We start from the raw sequence: 15,537 nt of genomic DNA, 5'->3' as shown, positions 1-15,537 counted from the left end.
TCCATCTAGGATCAATGCGCTGGGCAACTAATCCAAAAATCCGAACCGATATAAAAAGTCCAGGCTTGTTTTACAGTACCTTTTACCACTCCATGTAAGGGGAGAGGTATGATTTGAGACAACGGTCAAGATTAAACGAACTAGATTAGGCCCGGCAGCCCAGCAAAACCTAGGTAATAAAAAAATAAACAAAAATATGAGTATTCAGCCCAGCCCAAACAATTGGATACTAGAGATTTCCAGGCCGAGGACGCGACCTCCAGCTGCCAGTAATGTCGCCGCCGCATCAAGGGACACCGCCACCATCCTTCATCGCGGTCGACCGCCGCCGCCACCAGGCCGACCCCGTCCTTCATCGCCAGGTTTGCCTTGTATTGCTTCGCCAGCGAGCGCCGCCGCCACCAGGTCGACCCCGTACTGCAGCGCGGATGACCGGCGCCTCAACCAGGTTGCCAGGTTGGCCCCGTCCTGCATAGGCCGCCACCAATCACGCCAGGTACGTCGACTCCGGAGCATCCTGGGAGAAGGTATACTATTGCTGGTGTAGTCGCTGATGCGGGTTTAGTTCATGGCGAGTGGTAAGAAAGTTCTTGTTTCGCTAAATCATGGGAGCCGTGAACCTGATGCTTCACATTATTCAGACTATGTGTGCGTTGTTGCATAGCTCATAGCTGCTTCTAGCTTTACAGCGAATTCCCTTTCGAAAATAAGAATACAAGGAAACTGTTAGCCATATTCAATCAGCTAGATATTACTTTGAGTGAGTAATAAGAATTAAGTAGTATTTAATATCAGTGGTTCTTGGCATCCTCGTTCTGAAAAAAACAGTGCAGAGAGGAGGCCTATATATTGGTTCAGTGTTTGCCAAAAGTTCGTGTAAAATTCGTTTGCCCTCATATAAAAATTTAAAAAGAAATCGTTTGGTCATGTATGGTCGCCCTTATTTTATTGCTAGGATGATTGTACCTTCATCTACTGGAGATTGTCATAGGCCATAACACGATTGGTCTATTTCCTTCTAATTCTGTTGTAGTTGTTTTGTTCTCTTTTTCATATGCCCATCTTAAATCTTACTCATTTACCAAATTTGTATATACATGTCGTCAACTGATTTCAGTTTATTTAGTCATGAATTATGTCATGTGTTGTTCCACTCTGTTAATCATTATTTCTGACTGAAGTAATTTGAAAGTAATCATTGATAAATGCATCAACTCCTATGGTCTAAACTGCAATTACTTTTGTTAATTTAGTTTCTTATTTCATGCTAATACTGATGCAGAGTGTGCTTACTAAATTAGTCTTTGCTGAAAGGGCAAGTCACAGTAATGTATGTCATTATATTTGTTATTGCAATAAGTTATTGCAATAAACTTGTTCAGTGCATGAGCTGATTTGGATGCAGAATATGCGGTCTTCTCATATAATAATCCACACTGCTTTATAATTTGGACTATTAAAATTTTCAGTTGGATTACCATTTCGGATAACTTATTTTTGTTACGTAGTAGTCTGCTGCTCAGAGTACTACTGATTTCTCATTCTAGTATAGAACCTGCAGTCCATTCTTCTGAAATTGCAGATTTCCATCATAATATATAGTGATGAGCTTTACTTTTTTGTTCCTGGTTTCAGGTTTCAGGTTTGGATTTGTGGTGAAGTGCTTAGGCCTAGATCGAGCCCAGCCGCCATGCGCGGCCACGGGCAGCGGGACACTCACCACACAGCACCCTCCACCGCGTGCCCTCCGCATCGCCACCACGCGCCCTCCCTGTACCTCCACACCGCAGCACTGGCCATGGCCGTCGTGATGAGGCAGTGCGGGAGAGATAGACCCTGCCTCCGTTGGCGGCAGCGCGAGCTAAGCCGTGTCTTCCGATAGAGGCGGAGGGTAGAGAGGAGGGAAGGAAGCCGCCTGGTGGGTGCCGCCTGACGGGAAGAAGATAATATTGCCTGGTAGTGGAGATGTTCCATATATGGATCGTGCTTGTAATTAGGGCTTTCTGAAGAAATGGAGATGGTTTGCTACTAATAATTAGGACTTCCAGAAATAGTACTAGAAAAAGAATACAAATATGGTCAACCATCCAGGCAATTGAAGCAAATATCCTCATTACAGAACCTACAGTACTTTCCATGTGCTCTGGGTTTAGAGATGACTCTGAATATTGCCACTCCGTTTGTATCTTAACTTGTTGCCGGCAATATAGCTGACCACTTACAAACGAGATACATACTAATGATTTCTCTTGTATTTACCACTTACATACGAGATACGTAGTAATGATTTTGGCATTGAGAACACAACTCATATTCAAATGAGAGCTCCACCATGTAAGTTTTTTCATGATTAAACCTTCTCTTTGTTGTTTCACACATCAGGAGTAAAGCTTCAGAAAAAAAAAATTGATCACGACTAAAGGTCACTACACACACGTGGCTTATTCCTCAATTCACCTCTACGGTACATAATATTATTCTACTATGTTATGGTAAAAATAAATTGATCTCGGTACAAGGTTTTCGTACACCTTTACTGTTTACAACTAAGCTAACAAACCAATACCGCAACACGACAGACCAATGCTAATTTTAATCTCTCCTGGGCTATAAGGAGCTTATGCAACTCAGCCAACCTTGAGCTTTGAGGGCTTCACTGAGGAGATCTTGGCTTCTTCGGGCGTCCTGGCCTCAACATGTTGCTCCTGCAACACATCAGAGATGGCTTGTTGGAAGAAATAAAAAATTCAGTGTTGTCAGGAGTAAGGTACACAAAAACAAATTCTACGGACAGGACATACAACCCTATAAAAAGGGTTTGATGATTTCGCTAACTGGTATCAGCATCTTACCAGGGGGAACGCTGGAAGCTGCTATAGCAAACTGCAAGCAAAAGAAAAGAACCACTGGATAGGAGGAGGCAATGAGATAAATTGAAGCTGATGAATGGAGGAACTGATGGTATAAATGGAACAAATGCAGAGTATCCTGGTAGGGAGATGCTTAATTTGCGGAAAGAGAACATTTGTTTCATGATAAAGTCCACCAAGTGTATCAATAGTGCTTCATCCCAATCACATTAGGCAGCTAACCCAGCCCGTGTTGCTACTGTTAGAAGAAAACAGTTACACTTGTCTCACAGCAATGACTTAACCACGATCTGACAAGTGACAAGACAGTTAGCTCGGGCATGATCTAGGTGCTAAAAGCACGCTATTTTTCAACATCAAAAAAATATGAATTTCAAATAAAAGTCAAACTTTGAACAATGAAATTTGAACTATCAGCAATGCATCAGGCAGGCAAGTATAATGTTATGATTGCAAATGAAGAAGAAAACCATCAGAGTTGCAGTTTATCCGGAAATCTTGGAGAAGAACTGGATAGAGACCTCCTCCCACTTTTCTCTGGAGCTGTAGAAGCTCTTTACAGCGTGCTGCACACTCAGCATGGTAAGCAACAGCTAGTTCTTTGATCAATGCCTTCCTTACCAGGCGGCTGGTAGAGCCCAGACACACCTTATCGGCACCCGCACGAGTGCAGCTGACCGACTGGGCTTCGACTCCCTCCACTCGCATGCAACTGCAGCTCGCAATCGACCACGAGCATCACGCAGAGGAGAACAGGGAAGGACCGATGACAAAGACGTGGAGAAGGCGACACACCTGTGAGCACCGAAACAAGCGTCGGCAACGCCTCCCAATGACTCCTTCCATTTCACCTCCAAGCACCATTTCGTCGGCCTCCTCCCACCTCATGCACCACCCCGGGACAGCATGGGCAGCGCGCCGCGATGACAGCCAAGCACCGCTCGCGGAACCGTGTGGTGGGCTAATTGGCAACGCCAGGGGTATGCAGGTGTATTCGTTTGAATACTCAAGATTCCGAGGAACTTTTTTATACATGTAGTCATATGGCCTAGTCCCATACAGGACACAACCACTAACCAACCCACAGGCCACAGGCCACAGCCTCACGCCGTCTGCTCGCACGGTCACACCGTCTCCAAGAGTCGGTCGACCAAAGTACCAAAGGCACTCACACATACATCGGCAGGCGACGCGGCAGCGATCGGCGGCGGAACATGCTATTGGTGCGGCGACCGGCAGGCAGGCGGTTGCGACGGTAATGGCCAAGTACTCTTCAGCTCTTAAACACCAACCCCTTTCAGCCACATTAGCATATCAATCTAGCAGATTAGCAATAGAAGATTATAAATTTCTTTGTTTATCATAGTAGACAACTAGACTATCAAAGTAAAGAAGTTATATACCTACAATCAGTGCCTATCATTGTGCAAATACGAAAATCGGTAGAAATCGCAGCAGGTACATTTCAGTAATTTTGCGACAAAATCGTGACTCTGTATCACATGTTTGGATGTGTGTACTATGTATCACTGCATCTTGTGTACACGATAGTAAACAAAATGAATCAATAGGTACCACAAATCCATGACCAAAACGGGAGCTAGTTTTCAGGTTCCAGGTTTTGAATTGAATGAATGTTTCATACACTGCATTGAGAACAAATACAATGAATACCTAGCATCTATCCTGGCGCCGCCACTGGGTGGGCTTGGCCTCCTTGGCGAGCGACGACGACGGCACCTTCGATCTTGGACCCATGCCGATGCCAAGGGCCAAGGCCGCCGCCACGGCGCCACTGGGACAGTATTACGGAATGTAATGGCGGAAGGGGTAGGTCTACATCATACCGTCATGCTGAACGAAGGGGGCGAGGGGGCGGTCGCCGGAGTTGGGGAAGGGCAGAGAACGGCGGCGGCACCTCTCCCAGTGACGGTCTGATGGAAGAACCAGGGGATAGAACTCTCGCCTTTACCCTCTTCGATCGGTAGTTGTTGGGCTGGACCAATCTATTGGACTGGGCTCTCAACTAGGCCGGGCCCGTTTACGGTTTTTTCTCTGATGTGTGAAATCTGCCCCAGGTATGTATCATACCGATCAAGATTTGGACAGTGGTATGAAACTTTTTGGACCACTAGATGGTCGAAAATAAAGGGCTGACATTTAGTTGGGGGTACCACAAAAGAACTCAAAGTCAACGCTAACTAGCCAGCACCGAACGAACAGCTCCGCGCCGATACCTCCATGGATATAAGCACAGAACGGCAGCTCCGAGCAAGGTTGTTTAGTTTTCTTTGGGATATCATATTTTCGAAGTAGTTTATCAGCACTAGTTGAGATCAGAAAGCAGGATCGCTTAACTACACATGCTCCTTTTGCGGCCATGCATGTCTTGTCAACTGGTCAATGGATCCCTCTTTCTATATCAAACCCCTCCTTTCAGTGAGATTCAAAACGCAAGTCCCTCAACGGAGTTACTGAAGGCTGTGAAGTCATTTTCACCTACGCACTACAACGCGCAGAGCACAACACGTCAACACGTACATCAGTCGATTGATCAAGTACTCCACGTACGTACGTAGCCCTGCAGAAACGGAGTACGCCACAGCACTACGTGTCGATCTGCCTCCGGAAGGCAAAGCAACTCCACGACCTCACTCGGCCCCCAGCAACCTGCCGAGCTAGATGATGCTGCCCGTCGCCGCAGGCAAAATAAAAGAAGAGCAAGCCGTCGAAGAGCGGGGGCGGGGGAGCAATTACCATGCCAGATGCCACTGAAAAGCGCCATCGTTTGCGGGCGAAAAAGCTCGCTTGCTTGTTGACTTCATATCCTTTTTTTTTTTTGACCTGGAACATCATATTCCATTAATTAGGCTCAGCAAACAGGCTGGCCTCACAGCAACCTACAGCATCTGGTACCATGTCCATCCACATCGCACGCACAGCCGTTTGGGCAGAGCCATAAGCAGCTAACTCATGTGCTAATTTATTACACGAACGTGGAGCGAAAAATACCTCCACCGACCCAAAGTTTAACCTAATAAAAGATCGAATATCTCTGAATAACACCCCTTCCGGCGCCAGATCAAACTCAGCGCTTTTCAGTGCCTGTACCAGATTCATCGAGTCCGTCTCAAGCAAGACAGTACCCATTCCCCAATCAGCAGCAGCTTGTAAAGCTTCGACGCAAGCCAGCGCCTCCGTATGCAATGCAGAACATGCATGTCGGACATTGCCAGCCCCAGAGCCTCGAACTGCCCCCTGTGCGTCGCGCGCAACAAAACCCCATCCACCGTGGCGTGTGGCAGCGTCAAAAGCACCGTCGGTATTTATCTTAATAAGGTCACCTACTGGTTTCTGCCATTGCACTGTGTGCTGAACTGTTGCCTCATTCTTTTCCCCCCGGCTCATCTGCATAGACTCTCTGGCCCAATATCGAATCTGCCCAATCACCTCAGGTATTGTCAACGTCTTCTCGCTAGCATTGGTTTTATTTCGACGCAACCAACACCGCCATAGCAGACAGCAGCATAGAATCTTCTTCTCATCATTGAATTGGAGGATTTCATGTACCACTGCTCCTGCATTTTCATATGTGGCCATGCGATCACAGACATCTTCCAAGCCTAATGCTCTCCATATCAGCCGCGTGTCTTTGCATTTTAAAAACAGATGGGCGCCATCTTCATCTAGTCTTTTGCAGCATACACACAGGGTATCACACTTAATTCCTCTCCACTTCATATTAGTTCTCAAAGGCAAGCTATTATGTGTGAATCGCCAGATAAACTGTTTTACTTTGGGCAGACAAGGCAGATCCCAAAGTTTTTTCCAAAAAACAGTTTCATGTATGTCTCCTGAGCTAGTCTGCATTTCTGAATCCCGATGCCTTACATATACCTTGTATGCCGACTTCACCGAGAAAGTTCCCTTGGTGTCAAAAAACCAAGCAGGGTAATCTTCAAACTCCGGTCTAACAGGTGTTGACAGAATTACCGTTGCATCCATTTCCCAAAAAATCTCTCTCACAAGTTGCTCATCCCATTGTCCTGTATACGGATCAAGCAACTCTGCCACATGTGTGAGGATGCATTGTCTCCGAGGCGTAAGTGGCTGTCTACATCCCTCTCGGTTCAACCAAGGATCTGACCAAATATTGATCCTAGTCCCATCTCCAATCCTCCAAATTAAGCCTTCTTTCATCAATTGAACCCCTTTAAGAATACTCCTCCACGAGTAAGATATACCCTGTGTGGGGGTAACTTCCAGTATAGAGGAGTCTGGAAAGTACCGAGCTTTTAGAACCCGAGCACATAACGAATCTGGGTTTGTCAGCATCCTCCATGCTTGTCTCGCCAACATCGCCATATTGAATCCATATAAATCACGGAACCCCAACCCTCCTTCACTCTTCGGCTTGGATAGTAACTCCCAACTAAGCCAGTGCATTTTATTCTCTTTATCATTCTGAGACCACCAATACCGACAGATGATGGCACTCATTTCTTCACACAATGTCTTTGTAAGGTCAAAACATGACATCGTGAAAGTCGGTATTGCTTGGGCACAAGCTTTGATCAGTATGTCTTTCCCTGCACGTGATAACATTCTCTCCATCCAACCTTGGATCCGTTTCCACAGCCTATCCTTTAGGTACTCAAAGGTTTTTGCTCTAGACCTTCCCACATAGACTGGTAATCCAAGATATTTCTCAGTTTTTGCTTCTGCTCTGATATGCAATTCTTCCAGCACCTGAGCCTTGCATTGTTCACTAGTGTTTGAACTAAATAGGACCGAAGACTTGTCATAATTGACAGTTTGTCCCGAGCACACCTCATATAGATGTAGTATATTCTGCAGAGATTTGGCACTTGCACTATTAGCTTACATGCGACATCTTTCAATGCAACAAGCTATGGTGCGACGTTTTTCATCGAAATAGCCTGCATGCGACGTCTGAACGCGAGTTAATAGACCAGTGACACAAACATGATAAAGCGGTAATAAATCGAGCCCATCTTATTTAGGTTAAGACATGTGGGTCCCAATTAGTTGAGACACGTGTGCCTCGTGTCCGTTCAGTGCGCGAGTTTTTGACCAAAGCCACCCGTTCACCACGCTCAGTTCCTCTCCTACGGTGGCGGCGGTGCTTTCCCCTTCTCCTTCTTCGACGACGGCGGACCAATTTCAGCGGCGGCAGAGCTTGTATTCTGCAGCGAACGAGGTGAGTGGCATTCTGAACCCTAATCCCGTCCCTGTCCCTGCCAACTTAGATCTGACTGCCCCATTTGAATCGTAGATTGAGCCCCAAATCGGATGGAGTGAACGGGGGGAATGCAGCCGCGCGAGAGAACTTCCCCTACTTCTAATCGGTAATGCCCGTATCCCATCTCCCTTCAACATCTTCATTTGATCGCCCGCTTCCGCTAGCTTACAATGCCCTGCCATTGGAAAAACAGGGGAGAAGATGTTGCGCGTAGCTTCGAAGTTACGGTCGATTTTTTTTCCGGCAAGGGCCAAGTTAGTTGATGGTAGCATGCGGTTGATTGAGAGAGAAACAATTGTCAATTGTACCGAGATTGATCCCCAAGAAATTCAGAGCACGAAAGAGCAGGCTGTGAAGAATTGGGTGGAAAAATTGGCTGAGACTATAGCTTGGGGCCCGGAGCAAGAAGTATCAATGTCACGATTCGACAATTGGAAGCAAGAGTATGTTAGAATTGAAGATGGGGAAGATATAGTTGATGCAATCGATCGGTAAGACGGTTGGACAACGAAACGGGCTACCTTTCATGTCGAGCTCGTTGATCTGAACTATGATTCGAGAGTTGGATATGTTCTCTGCAAGTTGGCTTTGCAGATGGTGGAAGACGATTGGGATGCACAAAGGCCGTTTGTGCCCATAGTTACTGAATTGGCAGTAGTACTAACAGAGGAGGGTGATGCAAATGAACAAGCCCAGGATAATAGTGTTGAAAAGGTTCTTTGTGTTGATTGGAATACAGTTGAACTTAATGCCCGCGCTGATGTGGTGTGTCTTCTCGCTCCCGTCTGCATATGTTACACATCCTTGTAACTTTCATACCACTTCTATCGTTCATTGTCCTCGGTAGCAAGTGCATTTCGTGAAGCCTTCCAAGCAAACATTTCAACTTTAGGCAGTATCTCAGCCTTCCATACGCGAGACCAGCATGAGACTACACCATCAGGTCAAAGATTGGAGGTTGGGAAGGCACGTTGCTCCAGGAGCTAATTTAGATCAATTTATAAGCACTCCGAATAGAAAAGATGCCAGAGAAAAGATTTCTCTGCTCGAGGAGTGCCAATCTATAAGCACCCCGAGCAGTGGCGGATCTACAAGGTATACCAGGTATGCACTGGCATACCCTGCAGTCCAGCCATACAAAGCTTACCTCTACATATTCGCAATGCATGCATAGCTCACCGGAAGATGGTTCTACGCGTAGGAACGTGAAGCGGCTGATTACCAAAATAAGCTAGCTCATTGCCTGTGAATTTGTAGCTGATGCTTTGGGCTGAGGACCGAACCTACGTACAACCTGAGCTAGCTACTAGATCGGCCGCGGATAACACAGGCAACAAACCTAAAATGCTTGCTAGCCAAAGGCTCATATCGACATATCAAGCCTTGTCTTTCTTGATTTCTTGTGATTTACATGAATGTATACACCGACCCTCGCCACCCGCCGGCTTATGACATCAGTCTTTGCATCACGTGATATTTGATCTATTAAATTTGTTTTACCAAAAAATTGGCAGAAAAAATTGGCGTGGCATACCCTTTAGTAAATCCTAGGTCCGCCACTGACACCAAGGATCTAGGGTCTCCAGGGAAACTCTACATTGCTCAAAGTCGTACCCGCCCCGCAAAGTCCATGCCGACAGCGGTGACAGACAGGCGTGCCCCCGGCGCCAGCAAGGGAGAAGGAGGAGAGAGCCAGAGAGGGTGGGGGCTGGAAAGCGGCGGGATCTATGGTCCCCATCCCTGGCGGCCAATTCGCGCATTAGAGCATGTTCAATAAGAGAGCCGACTGCTGGCTCTAAAGCAATGTCATGTCACATAGAGTAAATATAAAGTCCACTTATATAATAGGCTAGCTATTAGGTTGGCTGCTAGGTGCGTTCTAATCAAAAATTATTTTTTCAACATATGCGTATTATTGGGCCTAGGCTGCATGCAAGCTGCTTTTCCTCGTTAGATGTGCTATCACCCGGTGACATGCAAAACGCTGGCTCCCTCTCTTCTCTCTTCTCTCTCTTCCACGTTAGGTTTTAATGATATTTTAAGGCTTATAGCCTGCTGACTCACAGAAACTCAATTCGGCTCCCGGGTGCATATGATCCCTCTACCATAAAAACATATTTGAAGTGTTAAAAAAATTTGACAAAAAAAATTACATGTACATCTCCATAATATATGCGTATTCGTCAAGTTTCATGAAAAAATGTTATTTTTTGTAGTCTAAGCAAAAAAGAGAAAATTTATCTTGTGACAAGCCTTTGTTTCAGCACTGAATTTTGTCTTTTTTACACACGCCACATGACATGTCGATTTTTCATGAAACGACTTTGTGAGCGCGTAGCACATGAAGATGTACGTGCGAAATTTTTGTTTCAATTTTTTTGACATTTTAAAATATATTTAACATGTATTTCAAAATGAAGGGAGCATACGCACCCATGTGCTAAAACATCACTCCTGCTGACTCATCCCTATTATACTTGCTCTTAGAGCATCTCCAGTCGCGTCCCCCAAACCGTCCCCCAAACCGCGCCGGATTGAGCGTTTGGGGGACGTGTTTCGTTCGTGCCGCGTTTGGGGGACGTCGCTCCCCAGTCGCGTCCCCCAAAAAAAATTTCGCAAATTTTAAACTTGACTAGATTCGATTAGATTCGTCCAAACTTACATAGATTCGAACGAAATTTGACTAACTTTAAAACTAAACCTAATCTAGAACCACTTGCGGCGGCCGGAGGCGTCGTAGTACTGCCGGAAGTTGTACATCTCGTCGGTGACGACCTCACGCTTGACGCGCTCGTCGACGGGCTCGTCCACGGGCTCGTCCTTCACCAAGCCGCTTGGTCCCGCCTCGCCGTCGTCGGTGAGGTCCACCGGCGGCTTGCCGGAGTCGCGGATGGACATGGCGATCGCCGCGTCCAGGTCGCCCCTCCAGGGCGTCCTTGTCGTCCATGGACGCCAAGAACGCCGCCCGCAGCCCCGGCGGTCCTCGGGGTCGTCGCCGCTGGCGATGAGCCGCTGCTGCCGCTCGTACTCCGCCAGCCGGCGCCGCTCGCGACGCTTCCTCCGGCTCCTCCTTCACCTCCGGCTTCGGGATGAGGAGGGCGCCGCCGCGCCTCCCTTGCTGCCGCCCGCTGCCGCTACCGCCACGCCTCGTGCTGACGCGGCGTCGCCGGCTCCTCCTTGACCTCCCGTTTGGGAACGGTATACGGCGCCGACCGGTACGACGACGACGGCGTCGATCGCGCCGGCCCCGAGGAAGAAGAGTGCGAGGAGGACGAGTACGTCGTCCTCCTCGGCTGCCATTGAGGAGAAGGCGGCGGCGACGACGGCATCTCCGGCCCGCGGAGCGCCGTTGCGGAGGCCGCGGATGACGTTCTCGAGGGTGCGCCCGGAACGCCCTGCAGCGTGGCGCGGCCTTCCCTGTTCCAGCTGTTGGGCCCGCCGATGAGCCCGTCGGTGCCGTGCAGCTCGACGTCGTACTTGGCCTTGAAGTACGTCGTCCACCGGCCGTCGTTGTCCTTGGCCGCCCATGTCGGATCCGCCCGCTCCTCGGCGGTGAGTTGAGCCCGACGGGCCTTGATGGCGTCCCGCCATTGCTGCGTGTCTGGCTTCGGCGGCGGCGGGATGCCAATGCCGTTCACGGCCATCTTCCGGCCGCCGCCGCTTGGCAGCCGCACGTCCGGCGGGACCGGATACCGGGCGTGGTACAGCGCCCACGCCTCCGCCACGGTGAGGCTGCCGCGGCCGGCCGCTCGGCCGCGGCGATCTTGCGGGAGGACGACATTTTTTGAGCGGCGAGGAGAGGATCTCGGGAAGGGGAGGCGGCGGCGACGAGAAGGATTATGATGAGCGGCGATAATCGGAGGGCGTCTTAAAACAGCGGCGGCAGCGGGTGGTTGCACGCAATAACTCCGGCGCGGACGGCCACGCGGCCATGCACGACGAGACGCGTCCTCGCGTCGCACTGGGAAAACAGGGACGCCATTAACGTCGCTTGACCAAAGGTAGGCGACGGGGTTTTAGCCTTCCGTGCCGCCGACGCGTCGGCCCCGCCACTCCCGCCTCGCTTGTCGTTGTGTCCGGCGTCCCCGGAGCGTCCCTCGTGGGACGGGGACGGGCTCGGGGCGCCGGACACCGTATCGGGCCGCGCCGGACAAAAAAGGGCTTTGGGGGACGCGGCTGGAACGCTTTTTTTGTCCGGCGCGCCCCAAATCGCTTTGGGGGACGGTTTGGGGGACGCGACTGGAGATGCTCTTAGTAGCCAATAAGCGAATGAAAACATACATTTGAGTAGAAAGATGAAACTGGTGCACCATTTCAAAATGTTTCCGGGACGGGCGGTGGGATCAGATGTATGATAATGTAATGTACTAGTAGCAGCTTGTCAACTGCGACCAGCTCGATCCATGCGACCAAATCCGCATATCCACCTCGACAACCACTGACAGCCTACGAAAACTCTTCCTTTGATTTGATGAAAGATCACACGGTCCACGCGTTAGCTGTACATCGCCCGTCATGCTTGACGCATACCCTACACTTAGCTGGTCATAGTGGTGAGTAACTTAGACTAGTAACATATGTCATGTTACTAATCTAGGTTATTACCTTTATAGTGGGTAGTAACTTATATGTGGTGTCAGACTGCTCATAGTGGGAGTAACATAGCTAGTAATATCACACATCTCAATGCATTTTAGTGACATGGCATGCCAATAAATGAAGAAAGAGAGTGAGGTGGTAACTAGCTATGTTGCCATAACATCACACACCCCAATGCAAAATGAGTCTAAAACATAATAAATGACGCAATGCATTACACCACATATAAGTTACTACTACCCACTACTCCCTCCATTCTGATTTAGTCTACATTCTAGAGAAAATGAGACAAACTAGTATTGCATTTATTAGTACTACTTAGATATGTAAATAACCAATCAAAGCAACATTGGAAACAACAACACCCAATAAAGAGAGCAAAACCACTTCGTTTTCAGTGTTGTTGTTGACTAAAAGCTAGAATGTAGAGTATTTCAGAACAAATTTTAAGTCTAGAATGTAGACTATTTCAGAACGGAGGGAGTATGAAGGTAGTAGTAACCTAAACTAGTAACATGGCATATGTTACTAGTCTAAGTTACTCCCCACTATGACCAGCCTCATGCATTGTATCATTTATTATGTTGTAGACTCATCTTGCCTTGAGATGTGTGATGTTATGGTAACATAGCTAGTTACAACCTCATTCTCTTTCTTCATTTATTAGCATGTCATGTCATCAAAATGCGTTGAGATGTGTGATGTTACTAGCTATGTTACTCTCACTATGAGCGGTCTTAACTGGAAATCGATTCGCGCCATTAAGAGCGGGAGGACGTACAGGTACAGCTGAGTAGTACTCCCTCCGTCCCAGTTCATAGGGCTTACGCGTGTCCCTAGGTCGTAAATTCTACAATGATAATACAACATATGTATTACAAAATATATATCATTAGAAAGCTTATATGTTCTACTTTCTAATGATATAATTTTTATATTATATAAATAATATTATGTTGGCTAAATTGACAACCTAGGGATACGCGCAAGCCCTATGAACTGGGACGGAGGTAGTACAAAGATGTCCAGTGGGCCGACCTATCTAGTTTTGGGCTTGTCGGTTTCGGTTTGGTGGACTAGCGGATTGATCACGTGCTCTAACGGGGCGACACAAACGGACTGACCTATTCGCTCCGATGCATTTGTTCACCAAATTTTGAAAATGAATGCCTCAGCGCGGATGCTGCGCGGACAGCGCTTGTCCAGCCGTCGGCCGTTGGGCCCGATATGTAAGTATTACATAACCCTAGTTAATTGTTCATTAGAAACCGACAGTAAGTTTTACCAAAAGGCTCGCATGAACTGTTTTATCAAAAGGCTTGCATAAACTGAAAATAAATGGTCGCTACACTACGTCGGCCCGTAAACGTCTACACCTCCCAGCCGGCGATGTCGACCTTGTCCAGCGCCGCCCGCGCAGCCCATATGGCTGCTTCCTGGCGGCGTGCCCGATGGCCGTTCTCCCTGCGCTGGGTCTCCCAACGCCGCTCGTTCTCACGGCGGGCCAAGGCGGTGTTGAGCTCGGCAGCCCAGTGCACCCTCCATTACTCCTCCTCCGTCACCCGCGTCGCCTCCTCCGTTGCTGCCTCCGCCGCCGGCAGCGCCACGTCGCGCAACATCATCGCCGTCGCGTGCATCATCGTGGACGATTCCTCGTCGTGCTCCCGACGGTCGAGGTCTCCTGTGGCGAACCTACGGTGCGTCTTATGCACCTGCCAGCCCTCCTCCTCCTTACCGAGGAGACACCAATCCATGGCTAAGGCCGCCGCCTCCGCCACGCAGTCCTCCTCCGCTGCATCGTCGGCGGTGCAGTACGCCTTGTCGCGCGCTGCCACCTCCGTCGCTGTTGCCGCCGCCTCCCTGGACGACGATGGTGGCGGCATAGAGCGTCATGGCCGCCTCGTGGCGTTCGGCACGCACGGCCGCCGCCGCGGCCTGCTGCAGCGCCTGCTGAGCCTACTGCGTCGCCGCCTCGCCCACCTCCACCAGCGCGTGCTGCGCCACGTTACATTCGTGCACAAAGGCGGCCACCTAGTACCTCGCTTGTACGTGGGCTATCTCGGTGGCCATGATCTCGACCTCCTCATGGGACGGACGAGGCCAGGGAGCGGCACATCTCCTCATTCTTGAAGCTCCGGCACAAGAAGGTGGGTCTGCCACTCTGGCAGTTTTTTCCGGCCGGCGATGTAAAAGTCAGCTTGTAGCGGCGGCCGGCCGGAGATTCCCCTGACGCATGGCCGCATCGCGCCGCTGCACGATGTATGCAGATATCTGCACTGTACGGATGGCTAAAACCCCACACCGTAATGGGTGGCGACCCATCATCCATCCATCCATCTGTTTAAACCTTTCGACCATCACCGAACCGAGGGGTACTTTACAGGTTATGGCCATATCGATCGCCATCCTGCGACGCGATCGCCAAAGGGAACCTGCCTAGATAGATATCTTGCGCTGCTGCTGCTGCTGCTACGAGAGAAGAGGGGGTCGATGCAAAATAAGCAAAGCGGATAGTGCAGCAACCGAGGCGTGCATTGCGTGTGTGCAATTTGCGCCATGATGGCGCCTCCGAGAATCATCATGGCTTAAGCGTCTAGGTTAATCGGTAGCTAGCCTGCTTCAAGCAAGTCTACGTTCTTTTTTTCTTTTCTGAATGCCCTTTTTCATGCTCGGGTTCGAGGCCGTAGTGCTCGCTTTCTGCCATAAAAGTAGCATGGGCTTTTACGGCAAAGGGATGAGCGAGATGATCGCTGTTAAGTTTACGTGTCTGTCAAAAGGCGCATCATGCTACGCCGCAGGGGTGAA

The 15,537-nt window shown here is 49.1% G+C and overlaps 1 long non-coding RNA gene across 1 annotated transcript; it reads left to right on the top strand.

The window, feature by feature from the left end:
• The first annotated feature begins 280 nt into the window (after positions 1 to 280).
• On the top strand, positions 281 to 2,232 carry LOC124687698. Its single transcript, XR_006998283.1, has 2 exons — positions 281 to 496; positions 1,636 to 2,232. It is a non-coding gene; the product is annotated as an uncharacterized LOC124687698 (long non-coding RNA).
• The last annotated feature ends 13,305 nt before the right edge of the window (positions 2,233 to 15,537 follow it).

This window comes from Lolium rigidum, chromosome 2 (assembly GCF_022539505.1).
Source record: "Lolium rigidum isolate FL_2022 chromosome 2, APGP_CSIRO_Lrig_0.1, whole genome shotgun sequence".
Taxonomy (NCBI): domain Eukaryota; kingdom Viridiplantae; phylum Streptophyta; class Magnoliopsida; order Poales; family Poaceae; genus Lolium; species Lolium rigidum.
This window is presented reverse-complemented; position numbering and strand designations above follow the sequence as displayed.